Here is a 16,190-nt window from a genome sequence, read left to right on the forward strand (position 1 = left end):
GTTCGATTGTAGACATTGTAATTCTCAAGATCAGTACAAAATGCGATCAGATGATTTTTCTCCTTATAAGTTAATTCGGAGTCATCGGTGTAGTGGGTTTTGTCTACCATTTTCCGCACATTCTTTGAAGAATGAAAATAAGCTATCAATAGAAACAAGCTGTCAACTATTTTGAAATAAATAATATAAATTACTTAATAACTATGTTAAGCTCACATGGGGGAAGAATTGGAGGTGTATCCACAAGGACCCAAATGCCCATATTGTCTTGCTGGATTGTAGGATCACCAAGATTCATGGTGACAAGCATAACCTCATCAAAACCATACATCTTGCGAAGTGCTTCCCAATTTTTGCAACCAAAATGGGTTACACTCTCAGCATTGTACAACTTTACTTGAAAATCCACACCATGATGGGTCCTTAGGAGAATTTTTTTGGTTTCCATACTTTCATGGTCTTCAAAACCCATCCTCTCCAAGACATAGCGTCTTGCATAACATGAGATAAGCTAGTCGAATTGGACAAGATGAAAAATACACGTTAAAATAGTTGAAGTCGTGCTTAATTACGAAAAAAACTATTGTCGTCGTTGTGTACCGTATGAACATCGAAGGTCTCCTCGAACTTAATGCTGAAGCGTCGATCTTCGTCTAGCTCAATGAACCTATCGCACACACCTCGGTCGTCGTGGCACCAGTCGCACTCCCCAAGGCGGTTTTCGTCGTCCGAGTACGACATTTTCGGCCTAAGTTCATAATTCAAATATTAAATATATGTACTAAAAAATCTAAATTAGATCATTATTATTAATCACGGGTTGACTATCGGTGATGGTACGTAGCTCCTCTTTTCATTCCCGAGTGCATTATTACAACACATTGTCTAACACAAGGGAATGAAGGAGAAGCTACCCCCACGACGGCGTGGATGATGGAGGGGGCTCCTAGATTTCTGCATAGAGTGCTCTTCAATTTTAGCATTCAAAGTAGGAGTACTTTTCCAATATGAGCATTCAATAAGCAAAACCAAATCGTAAAATAAAGTAGTATTCAAATTAACATGCATTCAATTATAGCCAAAAGTACATCATCTCTTGTGTCCGTACATCGTCGAATACTCCTCGAATACTATCAAACATATAGCATCGCTAATTAATACAGCTAAAACCGTAGCGTCCGACGGGTATCGTTGCGGGCGGTGGACACCCAAAGATAAGGAACGATCACAGGATCATAGCTCCAGTGAGATCCCTGAAGAACCTGCTAGGTATTGTCGAACCTGCCCTCCAACACAACCATGTAGCGACGGACGTGCCCGTCCTCCTCGCTGACACGATGACGTACCACCTTCGTGGTGTTCGGAAGCCTCGGCACCGTCACTGGCCCACGCGACCTCCACCAAACAAGGATCGGGGCAACAACGGGCTGCCTCCTCACCAACCTACGTCCCCCAGAAGGTAGCACCTCCCAATACCAGCCCGGCGAAGCCCAGTCCCAAACAAGGCCCTGATCAAGCAGGCCTCCACCACCACCGAGTCAACGACGACGAGGATGCGGGATAGGCATCGTCGACGTCAATGCGGGAACTACTTCTATATATAGTTAAATAAAGTAGTTTTATTAATTAAATCAACTAGTTCAACTACTAAGCACTTAATATAAATAAATAAAGTAGTACTTATTAAAAATAAACTACTTCTATATATAGTAAAATAAATTGGTTTATTAAATCAACTAGCTAGTTCAACTATATATGAAGCACTTACTATAAATAAAATAAAGTACTACTTACTAAAAATAAACTAGTTTAACTATAGTTCTATTATTTTTCTAACTAATTTTCCTATACATACACAATAAATTGACAAAGAAAATACTATGAACAACATAAAAAATTTGACATCTAAATTACTTACACAATATGAAAAAAAATTGACATCTAAATTACAACAGAAAAAAATCATAAAATTTGACATCTAAATTACAACAGAAAAAATCATAAAAAAATCTAACACAATATGAACATATTAATTACACAATATGAAAAAAAAATCTAACAGAAAAATCTATGAACTAAACATCTAAATTATTACACATCTAATAAAAAAATCAATGAACTACAAAAAAAATCATTAAAATTCTATGAACAAAATTAGAACAGAAAAAAATCATAAAAATTCTATGAACAGAAAAAATCATAAAAATTTGACATCTAAATTACTTACACAATATGAAAAAAAATTGACATCTAAATTTAAACAGAAACAAATCATAAAAAATTGACATCTAAATTACAACAGAAAAAATCATAAAAAAATCTAACACAATATGAACAAATTAATTACACATCTAAATTAACACAATATAAAAAATCTATGAACTACACATCTAACAAAAAATTCTATAAACTACAAAAAAATCTAACAAAATTACTACACATCTAACAAAATTAGTTGCTCACGGCAACGGCCACGGCGACGGCCACGGCGACGGCGAGGTGCAACGCGGGGCGGCGACGGCGTCGGGGCGGGGCGGGCCGGGGCGGCGACGGCGTCGGGGCGGCGCGGGCCGGGGCGGGCGGAGCGGCGACGGCGTCGGGGCGGGGTGGAGATGGCATCGGGGCGGCGCGGAGATGGCATCGGGGCGGTGCGGGACGGGGTGGCGCGGGACAGGCCGGGGAGATGGATTCACCGCCGTTGGAGGAGAGCAGGCCGGAGAAGAGATTGAAGTGGGGGTGGGCGGTTTCTGAAAATTTCCTAAGTGCTACTTATATAGCAAAAGCATTGGTCCCGGTTCGTGGCACCAACCGGGACCAATGCAACCCTTTAGTCTCGGTTGGTGCCTCCAACCGGGACCAAAGGCCTCTTTTCAGCAGCCCAAAGGGCGGGAAGCAGAGGCCTTTGGTCCCGGTTGGAGGCTCCAACTGGGACTAAAGGTGGGGCATTGGTACCGGTTGGTGCCACGAACCGATTCCAATGCACCCCTTTAGTCCCGGTTGGTGCCACCAACCGGACCAAAGGCCCCTGTGCTACTCGCATCGCGGCCAAAGTTTAGTCCCATCTCGCTAGTTGAGAGGGCTCGAGAGTTGTTTATAAGCGCTGCTGCGCCCACCCTCTCGAGCTCCTCTCAACTACAGGCTTTCAGGCCTAATCTCACACTATGCTGCTGTGGGCCTATTGGGCTTTCTGTGGGCCTGAATCCTGGCCCAGGTTGGGTTTCTAGTCGTATTCAGACCGTCGTGGCCCAATAGGTGGCAGTTTTTTTAGTTTTTTAGTTTTTTTTTTGCATTATTTATTTTCTTTTGTTTTTTGCTTTATTTTTTAATTCTTTTTTGCTTTTAGTTTTAGAAAAATTATAAACTTTCTGTTAGTGCCATTAGTTTTCAAATGTGAAAACACTTTTTTTTGTTTTTTTGTTTTCTTTCTTGCTTTATTTGTTTTATTTTGTTTCTACTTACAATAAAATACTTATTGTTGTTATTTATTTATTTTCCAGTTTTTTTGTTTTGTTTTCTGCATTATTTATTTTCTTTTGGTTTTTGCATTCTTTTTTAATTCTTTTTTGCTTTTAGTTTTAGAAAAAATATAAACTTTCTGTTAGTGCCATTGGTTTTCAAATTTGAAAACACTTTTTTTGTTTTTTTCTTGCTTTATTTATTTTATTTTGTTTCTACTTACAACAAAATATTTATTGTTGCTATTTTTATGATAATCCTTTTTGCTATTAAAGTTTGTAACAAAATTCTATATAATTTTAGTTTCAATAATACTAGAGGTTTATAAAAGCTTTTTAGTTGATTCCTTCTGTACCAGTTCTAAGGCTGTTACAAAGGCATTTTATTTGGTACAGGTTTTAAGGCTGGTGCCCCACGAGCACCTTTTAGTACCGGTTCGTGCCCTGAACCGGTAAAAGAGTATTTTAGTTGATTCGTTCTGCAACTGTTTTTTAGTCCCACCTCGCCAAGCGAGAGGCACTCGCAGCGGTTTATAAGCCCCGAATGCAGAGACGATGCAGAAGAGGCTCAATGCTAACCTGCATGTTGCTTAGCTTTAAGCCTTGAGGAATAGGGTAGATTGCACGAAGCTATGTGCAGTGCAGTTTACACTATTCCGAAAGGCTTGAAGCTAATTAACGAGCATTGCGCCTCTTTTTTATTTTTACAGACTTATTACAACTCAGAAATAAATAGAAAAAAATAAATATAGTAGAAAAGAAAAAAAATTATATAAAAAACTACTCAGAAATAAATAGAAGAAAAAATAGTTATGATCAACTTTACTAAAAAAATGAGCATAGATGCGCTTATAGAGAAAATTAGACCTAAATTCATAATAAATTTCTACTAACTTCAGATAAATTCAATATGAATTTAGGTCAAATTCCCTGCATAAGGGCATTTATTTTCATTTTGAGAGGAGCTCAACAAGGCAGAGAGAGAGGGGCCTATAAACGGGTGAGAGCATCCTTCGGTTGGCGAGGTGGGACTAAACTCTGACCGCAACGAGGACCAACCCTTTAGTCCCAGTTTGTGCCACCAACCGGGACTAATGGGCTGCCTTTGGTCCCGATTCGTCCCACCAACCGGGACCAATAGTGGTGGGCCAGGAGCGAGGCCCATTGGTCCCGGTTCGTCCCACCAACTAGGACCAAAAGGTCGGGACGAACCGGGACCAATGGCCCACGTGGCCCGGCCGGCCCCCGGGGCTCACGAACCGGGTCCAATGCCACCATTGGTCCTGGTTCTAGACTGAACCGGGACTAATGGGCTGACCCGGTCTGGACCATTGCTCCCTTTTCTACTAGTGAGTGCTAATAAATCCGGATGGAGGGAGTATTTGCCTAGCGCATGTGTCTATTGACCACCGCACCATGTTGCTAATCGCGGTCAAGTTGTGCCGTGACGATGCTTGTGTTTGGTTCAGATCAACACGCTACTGATGGTCAAAATACATCATACATGGACGACGTGCTGCGATGGTCTTGAGTGCAACGACAATTCATGCAACAATTATTTTTGGATGAAGCAACTATTGGGTCCCATGTTCCATACTTCTAATGGGGAGGGTGTACCCGTGGTCTAGTCTTTCGCCTTTAATGTGTGCTCTCTAATAGGCCGATTCAAAACTGCCCAACCACATGAATTGTGCCTAGGTCAAGTGTCATGGTCTGAGGGCTATAAATTCGGATAGAGGGAGTACTTGCCTAGCGCAAGTGTCTATTGACTACCGCACCGTGCTGCTACTCGTGATCAAGTTGCGCCGTGATGATTCTTGTGTTGTTCTAGATCAATATATGGACTGCTAATGGTCAAAATACATCATACATGGAGGACGTGCTGCGACGGTCTTGAGTGTTGCAACGACGCTTCATGCAACTATTATTTTTGGATGATGCAACTATTGGGTCCCATGTTGCATATGTAATATTTTGTCTCCCAATAGTTTTTGCTATGATTAAATTGAAATTTCTTTCATAGAGAAACTATTAAAATCACCCCTACTTATTCCCATGTGGCATGGAGTGTGCTACTCGTCAACCAGCTGCTGTATGTACCAGATTGGCCGCCCCGAGAGCCATTGGATCACATGTGCGACTGTCGGATGATCTAGGCCGCGTCAACTGTTCAGTTGCGGTCCATCATATGCAACATGACCAATGTCGTGCTTGCCCATTTAGATGCGGCCCACTATTTGCAACATGACCCATGTTGCATAGCAGGTTTGCAACACAACCCATGTTGCGCTCTCTTGTCGAGCTGAGACCCTCCGTTTGTAACATGACCTATGTTACGCTTATGGGTTTGCAACACGACCCATGCTCTACTCTTGTTGCAAACACTCTTCGGTCCTTTAGGTGTTTTCTGGCCATTGCAATGTGCCCTATGTTTTTACTGCAAATAAAATGTTCGCTACTTCCCCATCTCGATAGAGGTGCGCCGAGCGTGGTGTCACCGACTGCCGCAAAATTCGCTACCACCTTTCATCCGGAAACCGCTCCTCCCTCTACTCTTGCCCTTTGCAACACGCCACACACATGACTTGCAAAAGCGTGTCCGACAGATGTTGCATGGGAAAGGCTTTGATCCTCCGGCGCTCGACAACCCCCACCTCGCACATGCACTTTGCAACATGAAACATGTTGCAAGACAACCGAGTACAACACATGATGTGTTCTGGACCGGCCAGGATGAGGGAAAGCGGCGTAAGCTAGATCCCACAATGATGACAAGGCTGGACACCTGCTACTGCATGCCAGATGCATCGTACTGTGAGATTAACCGCCGATGCTACAAGTGGGATCGTGCGGGACACCGCAAAGCCGACCACCTGCAGCATAGGCCTCCGCAGATGTAACACTGGTTATTGTTGTATTTTTATGCTGCAAAGCCGGGCTCCTGACGCTGCATGTCAATAGTCCATGTTGTTGCAGGCCACACACATGATGCGACAAGATCAGCTGCTGGGCTGAGAAATTAGGGTAACAATAATTGCAGAAGAGACAAAGCAAATATGATATCACCAGCAAAAAAAAAGGAAAGACCCCCTAAAAAAAAGCAAAAAAAAAAAGAAGTAACTATTATGTGAATGGGCTTAACTCGCGTGTGAAAGGGATGTTCTGTCCTCGTTGCTCACCACCACAGATCCAGCGGTCTGACGCGTACCCTATTTTTTCTCGATAATATTTAGGCCCTTTGGTGTCTTTTTAAGAAACAATATTTTCTGCGAATGAAAAAAAGGGTTAAAAGACGAAGAAATCTACCCATTGTTGTTGTCGGCGGAGGTGGAAGGAAGACGAACAAGGAACCCTAGCGGCCTGAGGTAGGAACGCCCACATCCGCGAGGTACGCTCACCAAAATCTAGCGAAATCTCCACAGACTGCAACCCGATCGATGGTTGTGTGTGTTTGCCGCGGCCGGCCAGCTGTGGTGATTCGTGACTCGTGAGGGACTTGTCATCCTAATCCCTAGCCAATTGTTCACAGGCCGGCGGTGATGGCGTCGGTTCGGTGCGCGGCGAGGAGGCTGGGTGGCTCCCTGCTCCAGCGAACGCAGGAGGCGGTCACGGATGAGGGACGCCGGCTCGTGCCAGGCAGGTTCATGCGCTCCCGCCAGCTTTCTAGCAAGGTATCTGAACCAAAATTGATCTTTCTTCTCATGATTTATGTATCTCACGGCATCACTGTGCCGATGTAGCCTGCGATAATCAATCGATCGAAACAGCAGCTACTAGAAACAAGAGAAAAAATTACTTACTTAAAATCTTCATACTTGCTTAACCTGACGTGAACCTGTACTGCTGTACTGTACATCCTGACTTACTAGCAGCAGGACTGCATGCAAATCGTATCATCAAGTAACTTGCTTTCCTGGTTGATCTGAGCATGGCTTTTCACTCAACCCCTAGAAACCAATTAGTTGCCACACATAAAGATGGATGTTGCTGCGGTTTTGATATCTTTAACCATCTCGTCTTCTGGAGTATTTAACCAAAAAAAAAGCATATGCCCTATTTGATGATTCGTCCCGCGCCACTCCCGCGAGAGGCCGGGCGAATACCTAGCTGCCGTCTTCCTCGCCCAAACTCGCATCCTCGCCCCTCGCCGCCGCCTTGGGGCGCCACTGGGCAAAGCCCGACCTGTGTCCACGGCGGCGGGGATCTCCCCTCCCCTCTCCAGGTGGGTTGCTGCGCGGGCTGTGGTTGCCAGGAGGGGCGTCAGGCCGTAACGCGGGGTTTGATGGCGGCGTAGCGTGCGGCAGTGCCAGTGGCGCAGTGGTGCGCCTGGGTCGCGGTGGCTGTGAGGCGGCGGTTACGGTGATCGTTCACGTCGGTGACTGTGAAGCCTGGTTGTGCGGGGCGGGCAAGGATGGAGAAGTTTGTCTCAGATCTGGCCGATGGGAGTTCTCCGAGGAGCAGGCGCCCGAGCGGCATCCTCTGGCGGTGCTCGGTTGGCTGGTTGGTGGCCTGGCCTTTTGTCCCTGCTTTGTCACGGGGCTCGTCACCGACCGCGCTGGCTGTCCCTGGTGTGGGCTCTGCTCCCCCCAGGTTGGTCAACGTCATGGTGGGAGCTCGGTGGTGCCTGACGACGCCGACTGCTAGGCACCGTGGTGGTGCCGGCACCCAGCCATCGTGCTCTTCTCGCATCATGGCTTCTGCCTGCATCATCGGTCCTCCTCGATTTGGCCATCGACACGCGCACGTCCATATCGGCCTACGAGGTTTTCAGGGCGTGGCACGAAGCTCTATTGGTTGATGACACCTTGGAACATGTCGGCTTCTCGATTTTAATGGTAGAGACAACAATGAAGAAGGTCATGGTGGCCGAGATCGGAGGATCGGTTAGTCGGACAGAGCCTCGGTGGCCATGGAGTCAGCCAGGTGTCTGATAACTCCCAGGAGCAGCAGTGAGTGGGGGCAGCAACACTGGCGGATTTCAATTTTGGTGGTACTCCTCGGGTGCCGAGTTGTGACTTTCAAGGTGAAAACCTAAGATTTGACCTTCATTGGTTGTGTGTCGCGATTGCCATGCCGAAGGAATTGTTTTGAGAGTGCAGACTTTCTCCGGGGTGAAAACCTAAGATCTTGGATCGGGCGATGACTGCGCTTATGCGATGTTCCCTTCTTGAAGGCGTTGCCTTTGGTGACCTTTTATGTTTTCCGGGTGTTGTGTTAGGTGGTGGTATGTGTGTTAGTGTTGAGAGGAGTCGATCGCTATGGCGGGACCTTTTCTTTTTTCCTTTCTTTTTATTTTTCCCTTTGGTTGTGTGCATCCTAGATGTTTTTGCAACATCTTGTAGGTGCAGAGACTGGGTGTAATTGGTATCTTCGCGATATTAATATATTCCCCTTGAAGAAACAAAAAAGCTACCACAATTCGACCGAGCGTGATGAAAAACTACAACTTCACTAAATTTTCACGAAAACTACCACTCTACAACTATATTTTTTTGTGTGCAAAAAACTATCAAGTCTGACAATTTCACTATTAAACACAACTAGGCTAGCCCCCACCCATAGGACTGAAGAAGTCAACACCGTTATTTTGAACGTTAACATGTGGGCCCCAGAGGATCCCCTAGTGTCTTTCTCCTAGTGTCTTCAGAGTTCAAAAAAATGTGGGGCCCACATGTCAGTTCTACCTCCTTTGTCTGAAAATCTCCATGGAGAACAGTGATGCAGTGGCTCGGTCCACGTATGTTGTTCAGCCTCAAGGATGGCAGCGGATGCAACGGGGCAGGAAGGGCACAACAGAAGGAGGGGGCAAGGCCAGCGCCGACTTCTAGTTCCTGCTCACCGGGTGCTGGACCGCGTTCCTAGTGAGGGAGACGTGGAGCTATGCCCGAGCTGGTCCCTAATCCTGCAGTGGTGCTCTAGCACGACGGTGACATCGACGAACCTCGCGAACTCTCATGCGAAGCCCACCATGTGTTCGCGCTCCCGCCCTGTGGTGTCGACGGCGGTGGGGATTTCTCCATATCGCGGGGACCACGGGCAGTGTGGGTGTGGCTTGCCACTAGAGATGCGGGGTTCGGCTGGGTGCGGTCGGGCCTTGGTGGCAAGGGGCAACACGGTCGTTGCGTGGCCGCCGACACGCACGAAGGAGGGTGGCGACGACGTGGATGCCGCTTGGCGCGTGCGGGGGTGCTGCGAGCGGTAAGGAGTGGAGCACACCCTGGCGATGAGGGGCATTGTGGCCACCGATGTCCGTCAAGACTGGAATCGCGGCATCGGAGTCTACTGCCACGGGGCAGCCTGAATCTGATGGACAGCTGTTGTGCACGACTGCAGCTGCGCACGAACGCGTAAGGTTGCAATCTAGACACTGCTGGGAGTGCGGACCACCGAGGGGGACCGCTCACCGGAGCTCGCAGGGGACACGGACCCTGATCTAGATCCTCATGTGGAATTTCAGAGGTAGGGGATAGAACTGATATGTGAGCCCCACATATTAGCGGTGCTGACTTTTTCAGTCCTGAAGATGGGGCCCAGTACGGTCATAACCACGTCTAAAATGCTCGAAACTGTATTTAAAACGAAGTGGGAATTTTTTGTAAAAAAAAAGTAGTAGAGTAGTAGTTTTCGGCAAAATTTTGTGAAGTGCTAGTTTTTTGTCATTTGTGGTCGAATTGTGGTAGGTTTTTGTTAGATACTTCATCTTTTGCTTGATGCATTTCGTATATATGGAACCTCACATAATTAACAGCAGACAATACCTTCTTACTTATTTACCAACTGTAATCAGTGCTTTACTTGATGATTGATGATCGAAAAGTAATACAGTGACCATCATCTATGTGTATCAATCCAGCATGCTGGTAAGATCCCGAAAGAACTAGAGCCGTCTGAGGTGGAATCAAAGTTGGAGCAGACGAGGGCGAAGCTGGGTGCAACGTTAGATAAGTTGGAGAAGGCACGGCCAGATGAGTTTACGTTGGATTTTTTTTCAAAACTATGTTATTTTTTGTAGCAATTTCGGAAAATTATAGCGTAGAATGAAAAAAAAACAAAACTAATAGCCCGTCGGCCAATCTTTGGCCGAAGTAGTACTTTTCGGCCACAACTAGGCCGAAGTAGTACTTTTCGGCCACACTTAGGCCGAAGTAGTACTTTTCGGCCACACTTAGGCCGAAGTAGACTTTTTGGTCAACTCTAGGCCGAAAAGTCACTTTTTGGTCAACCCTAGGCCGAAGTTGCATGGCTCATGCTGAATTGTATTTTGTCGCCACCCGTTTCCCGCCCACCCCTTCCCGCCACCCGTTTCCCGCCAACCCCTTCCCGTCATATGTTTCCGCCACCCGTTTCTCGCCAACCCCTCCCCGCCAATCCCTTCCCACCTTATTTTCCCGCCAATCCGTTCCCGCATTATTTTCCCGTCAATCCCTTCCCGCCTTATTTGCCCGCCAATCCCTTCCCGCCAACCCTTTCCCGCCATACCGCAGTTATTCTTTCCCGCCATTTTCTCCTCTGTATCTATAAAACCCCCTTCAGGCGGAGGTGGATAAGCATTCCAGTGTAGTGTAGTCGAGATGTCCCATTATCCATTCGATCATAGTTTTCACCCTAAGATGAGCAGCACTCTGCTGAGTCTAGCTACCGATTTCAGGATGGACAATAGGATAGTTCCATGGGACGAACTCACCGGTAGTGACACCATAATGAATGAGTTGGCTCACCAACTACGTAGGTCTGGGTGGCCTGAAAGGACCTATGAGGAGGTACGTCAAGAACTTCTTAGGTTGCATGAAAGGTGGAAGAAGGTGGTGGAGCCGAAGAGTGAAACTTTCAGAAGGACTGCAGAAAAGCATCCATTTTTATGGACTGAGGAGAGCGAGGACGACGATGATATCTTCATGCCGCCGCTTCCGGGTTCTGCATCGTCGAAGGGCAAGAGTTCTGCATCGTCCAAAGGAAAGAGTTATGCATCCGCGAAGGGCAAGAGTTCTGTATCGACCAAGGGCAAGAGTTCTGCATCGACGAAAGGCAAGAAGAGCGCATCGTCGAAGGGCAAGAGGGCTGCATCAACGGAGGATGACGATGATGACTTCATGTAGTATGTAAGATGTATTCCAGTTGTACCGTTTCATTCAGATGTATTTGCATTATTAGTTTGTATTGTATTATTGTAGGGCATTATGTTCTATCTGAATTTCATTTTGTAGTATGTAAGATGTATTGCACAAGTTCAGCCGCACCGTTTAATTCAGATGTACTTGTATCTTAATTATCGGTTGTAGTCTATTTGGAAATGTAACTGAAATAAGAATGCGAATTAATAGTAATATGTGTCTCGCATACATAAAACAATATATGTCTCCTGATCACATAGAAGCAAGTGCGATAGTAACACATACATGAAGCATGTCTCATACATAAATACTGACACACAGCTGCGAATAGTCTGAAACTAACATAGATAATGAGTCATACATAGATAGATAAGCATATCACTGCGGGGGACGACGACGAGTCTGGGTCTTCCTCGGGCGAGGACCCGAAGGCGATAAGCGCTGAGGCGGTGGACGAGGCTCGCGATAACCACGACCATAGTTAACCTCGTCTGTCACGGTCTGTGTCTCCTGCGTCGGTGGTGGTGGTGGAGTGTGAAACACTGTCTGCGAGAAGCCATAAATGTTTGTAGCTTGGTCATCATCCTCGCGGTCGCCCTCAAAGTACGAAGCACCACCACTAAGGATCGGTGACTGCTCTGAATGCATGAACGGTTGCGACTGGTTGCCGCCTGCGGTAAAGTAAAATTGATACAAATGCATGAACGAAGCACCACCAGTAAGCATCAGTGACTGCTGAGAATGCAAGAACGATTACTACACTGTTCAAAAGAATGTAGTGAGTAGTGTTACCTAGATTCATCTGCTGATGCCAGTAAGCGCTCCCTAGCTGTGAAGGAGGTGACTCATGCCAGGAAGAGCTCCCTGACTGTGAAGGAGGTGGCTCATGCCAGGAAGAGCTCCCTGGCTGTGAAGGAGGTGGCTCATGCCAGGAAGATCTCCCTGGCTGTGAAGGAGGTGGCTCATGCCAGTAAGATCTCCCTGGCTGTGAAGGATGAGGTTCTGCACGGTGCACAGAGGGTCGTGGTTCTGAACGGTGCACAGAGGGTCGTGGTTCTGAATGTTGTACAGAGGGACGTGGCGGACGATGTGCTGGAGGAGGAAGTGCAACATCCGAAGTCCGTCTACACGTAACAGCTGCGTAAATCCCGCGTAGCTTGTCATCAAGACGCCTCAACCATGAGACGCCCTCTCGCGGTGGGATAGTTTCTCCCCTCTGAAAGCGCCGCATTAAAGCGGAAACCTCCTCTCGCGCCTGTACTGTCAAGTCACCCTGTACACAAAGAATGAACCAATTATATGCTCGTTGTATGATAGACACCACGAATAGACAACCAAGCGAATATGTCCAGATTAACAAAAGACTTAACATATGAGAACCAAGGCATTTACCGCGTGGTGTCTGGTTCCCACAACAGAGGCAGTTGGGTACATATCGCTGGTGAGAGGGGCTTCGATCTGATCAGTAGCAGCTGATGGAACCAAGTAGATCCTCGTTGTATGCCGGTAACGCTGCAGATACAACCCAAACATTTCCCAGTTAAAGGGCCGAACCTCACCCCAGATATTTGTCGCAGCGGTAGTCCATTCGTCAACGTAAGGGGTAATGCTCTCAAGCCAATAAGTCATGGACTTGTTTCCTCCTAGGCGACTGTCCCTGAGATTGACATGCGCGATACATGATTAGGTATATTATGAATGCAGAGCTGCCAACTAAAATAGTATTAGTACTTACTTGTGCACGTGGTCTGGCAAGTGTGGAATATCTGGAATCGCAGGCTCTTGATATAGACCGAACTGTCTCATCACCCTATGAAGAGACATCTCCTCAACCGTCACGTCGAACACCAACTTGGCCTTGGTCATCCAAAAGTGCCGATCTCTAGTGCACAATCCAGAAATCCCAACTGGGTACCTCGATGATATAGCCTGAGGCGAGTATGGCTCCCAAATAACTTGATCCTCGTGCAAACTATCAAACTGCGCCATGAAGGACGGGTAGCATCCCCTAACCTGAGTATGCGCAAACTGTCTCTGTGCATGACAACAAATAAGCATTAGTAATACTATTGAATGGCAAGAAATAATTGAATTAATTGTTACTTAATATAAAAGTACCTCTCGCCGTGTCCAAACAGATCCCATAGTAGGTAAGTCGCCGATAGCAGGCACATAAGTCCCAGCTAAGTCCTCCAAACCAAAAGGTTTATCAATGTAGACATAGGGTCGTCCAATAGGGAACCTCTCGTATGACCAAAGCTGCAACAATAATGGACATCCAACAAGACTAGATTTTCTAGACTTCAACAAGCAAGCTTTGCACAGGCCTCTGTACGTAGCCGCTAACACAGCAGAACCAAAACTCCTCTGTAGAATATCCGCAGGGCAACGTGCGTCAGCTATCTCTCGTGCAATACCGATGAGTCGTGCATCGACAGTGGTCACGTGGTTCTCCGTAAACATTGTCTTGCCGAATAGCCAAAGAATATATGCCTCTAGGGACCGGTCAATCTGAGCCTCCGACAACTGAACGTCGGGATGTCCTAACGAGACAATCTACATAGAAACGTAATAATTGTATGAACATCAGACAACTAAAAAACAACATTTGTTTAAGTGGCCGTGATGGTTACCTGAAACTGGCTCAACCATCTAAAAAGAGGTCCATGAGGATCGTTGTCTATAGCCCTAGCAGTCGGGACTGCAGCCAAAAAACGGGTCTGCATCGCTGCTTGCCACCCAGATTCTGCCTCTAAGGGACCTATGGCAGCACCGGCCAGAGGTAATCCCAACAAGTAAGACACATCCTGTAAAGTAGGCGCCATCTCTCCCCAAGGAAAGTGAAACGTATGTGTTTCTGGTCTCCATCTATCTACTAAGCAGGTAAGGAGTGACTTGTCGTAAGAGAAACGTCTCACTTGCCTCTTGTGTAACTGCAATGGTTCACCTGCCTCATCTAAGTCCGGACCATCAATCCACTCATCCAATGTACCCTCAACCAGCCGTGCCAAGGGTAGAAGTCCAGCCCAACTTAACCTACAAAATAAAGAGATTGTTAGCGGTTATGAAAAGTATGTCAAACATAGTAAGTCATTATATGGTCTCCATTATATGCACACATACCTATCAACCCATGAATCGTGTATCAGCCAGTTAGTCTTTGGGGTACGAGTGACCAACACGTCTAAGTTGTTGCCCGCTTCCGTAAGAGCGCCCCGGTGCTTTCTATCGATGTTACCATTAAGCAACGGATACGAAGACATATCTGCAATTCAAATTATCCGCACAAATTATAACATAGTCCTGACATATTACAAATTAAAACATAGTCCTGACATATTACATATTAAAACATAGTCCTCACATATTACAAATTAAAACATAGTCCTCACATATTACAAATTAAAACATAGTCCTGACATATTACATATTAAAACCCACTACGGCACATTATATAGCTTGTGAGTTATTTCTTCCTCGTCCGCCCCTTCGGCCTCGACTGCCACGACCACGTCCGCCTCTTGCTCCTGTTGTCGCAGCCGTCGACGTGGAAGCACTCGTCGATGCGGAAGCACCATCTTTGTTCAGGTCGGGACAATATTTCATCCTATGCCCATAAGCCGCGCATAACAAACATTGTCTGGTTGCTCCACCAGCTTCAGACTGGTCCATATCGTTCCGGATGCGACGAGCCTTTCGTCTGCCCCTACTTGTTCGCCGAAGGTCTGGATGCGGGATGTATACTCTCTCACCATCGTTTACCTTGTTGAAATTGCCGACGACTCTAAACCCTGTCATCTCGCATGTCCATGTGTTGAGCACTGCCTCTTTTAAATAGTATGGGGACACGAAGGATATAGCATCCAACTGAATCTGGCCACAGGCAGCCAACACATGAGAGCAAGGTAGGTGCAGCAACTTCGGTTTGTTGCATGTACACTCACACGTTGGATAAAATTCCGTTCCAATTTTTACCTCGTGTGTCTTCACCTCATTTCCAGAACCAAAACCATCGGTAGGAAGCTGAACCTCATACCTCCTTTCTTGATTCCCTATGAGTCTGGCACTGTGCTTCTTTGCTTTCTCTATCTTCTTTGCCATGTATTCCATGACACGGCTACAATAAGGTGTGTTCTGATTATCTTCAATATGCTTCTTTGCTAACTCGTGCCTTTCTCTGAAATATCTCAAAGTGCCATGGAATACAGCCTCCACAATAGCTGTGAGTGGCAATGCTCTATTCCCTCTCAGCACAAAGTTATACACCTCTGCAAGATTGGTTGTCATGTGGCCATACCTAGCTCCATGTGTGTCATGCAGCAAAGACCAATTCATTGGAGGCTCTTTCTCTATCCACTCAGAAAAATTCTTTATTGCCCTTCCCTTCTTTCTCTTAGTATTAGGAGGGTCAATTGCTGGCAAGTCACAAAGACCAACTGGCTCCTCTAGCTCCGCGATGAGTGCTGCTAATTTAACCTGATCTTCTTCCATTTTCTTCCTTGCACGGACCTGCTTCTTAGTAAACTCATCTAGTTTTGACCAAATAAATTCGTATTTCCGCTGCTGGCTCTGCTTGCATAATTTTTTGAACAAGTTCATCAACCGCTTGTTCTTGAACTGTGAG

At 46.3% G+C, this 16,190-nt stretch overlaps 2 long non-coding RNA genes across 2 annotated transcripts; one reads left to right on the forward strand and one right to left on the reverse strand.

Moving 5' to 3' along the window:
- Positions 1 to 6,748: 6,748 nt before the first annotated feature.
- On the forward strand, positions 6,749 to 10,420 carry LOC123101503 (uncharacterized). Its single transcript, XR_006448593.1, has 3 exons — positions 6,749 to 6,843; positions 6,985 to 7,126; positions 10,309 to 10,420. It is a non-coding gene; the product is annotated as an uncharacterized lncRNA (long non-coding RNA).
- Positions 10,421 to 11,748: 1,328 nt separating this feature from the next.
- On the reverse strand, positions 11,749 to 12,531 carry LOC123149660 (uncharacterized). The gene is made up of 2 exons (XR_006474806.1): positions 12,359 to 12,531; positions 11,749 to 12,237 (listed from the first exon to the last, which is right to left on the reverse strand). It is a non-coding gene; the product is annotated as an uncharacterized lncRNA (long non-coding RNA).
- Positions 12,532 to 16,190: the final 3,659 nt, after the last annotated feature.

Source organism: Triticum aestivum, chromosome 1B, assembly GCF_018294505.1.
Source record: "Triticum aestivum cultivar Chinese Spring chromosome 1B, IWGSC CS RefSeq v2.1, whole genome shotgun sequence".
Lineage (NCBI taxonomy): Eukaryota > Viridiplantae > Streptophyta > Magnoliopsida > Poales > Poaceae > Triticum > Triticum aestivum.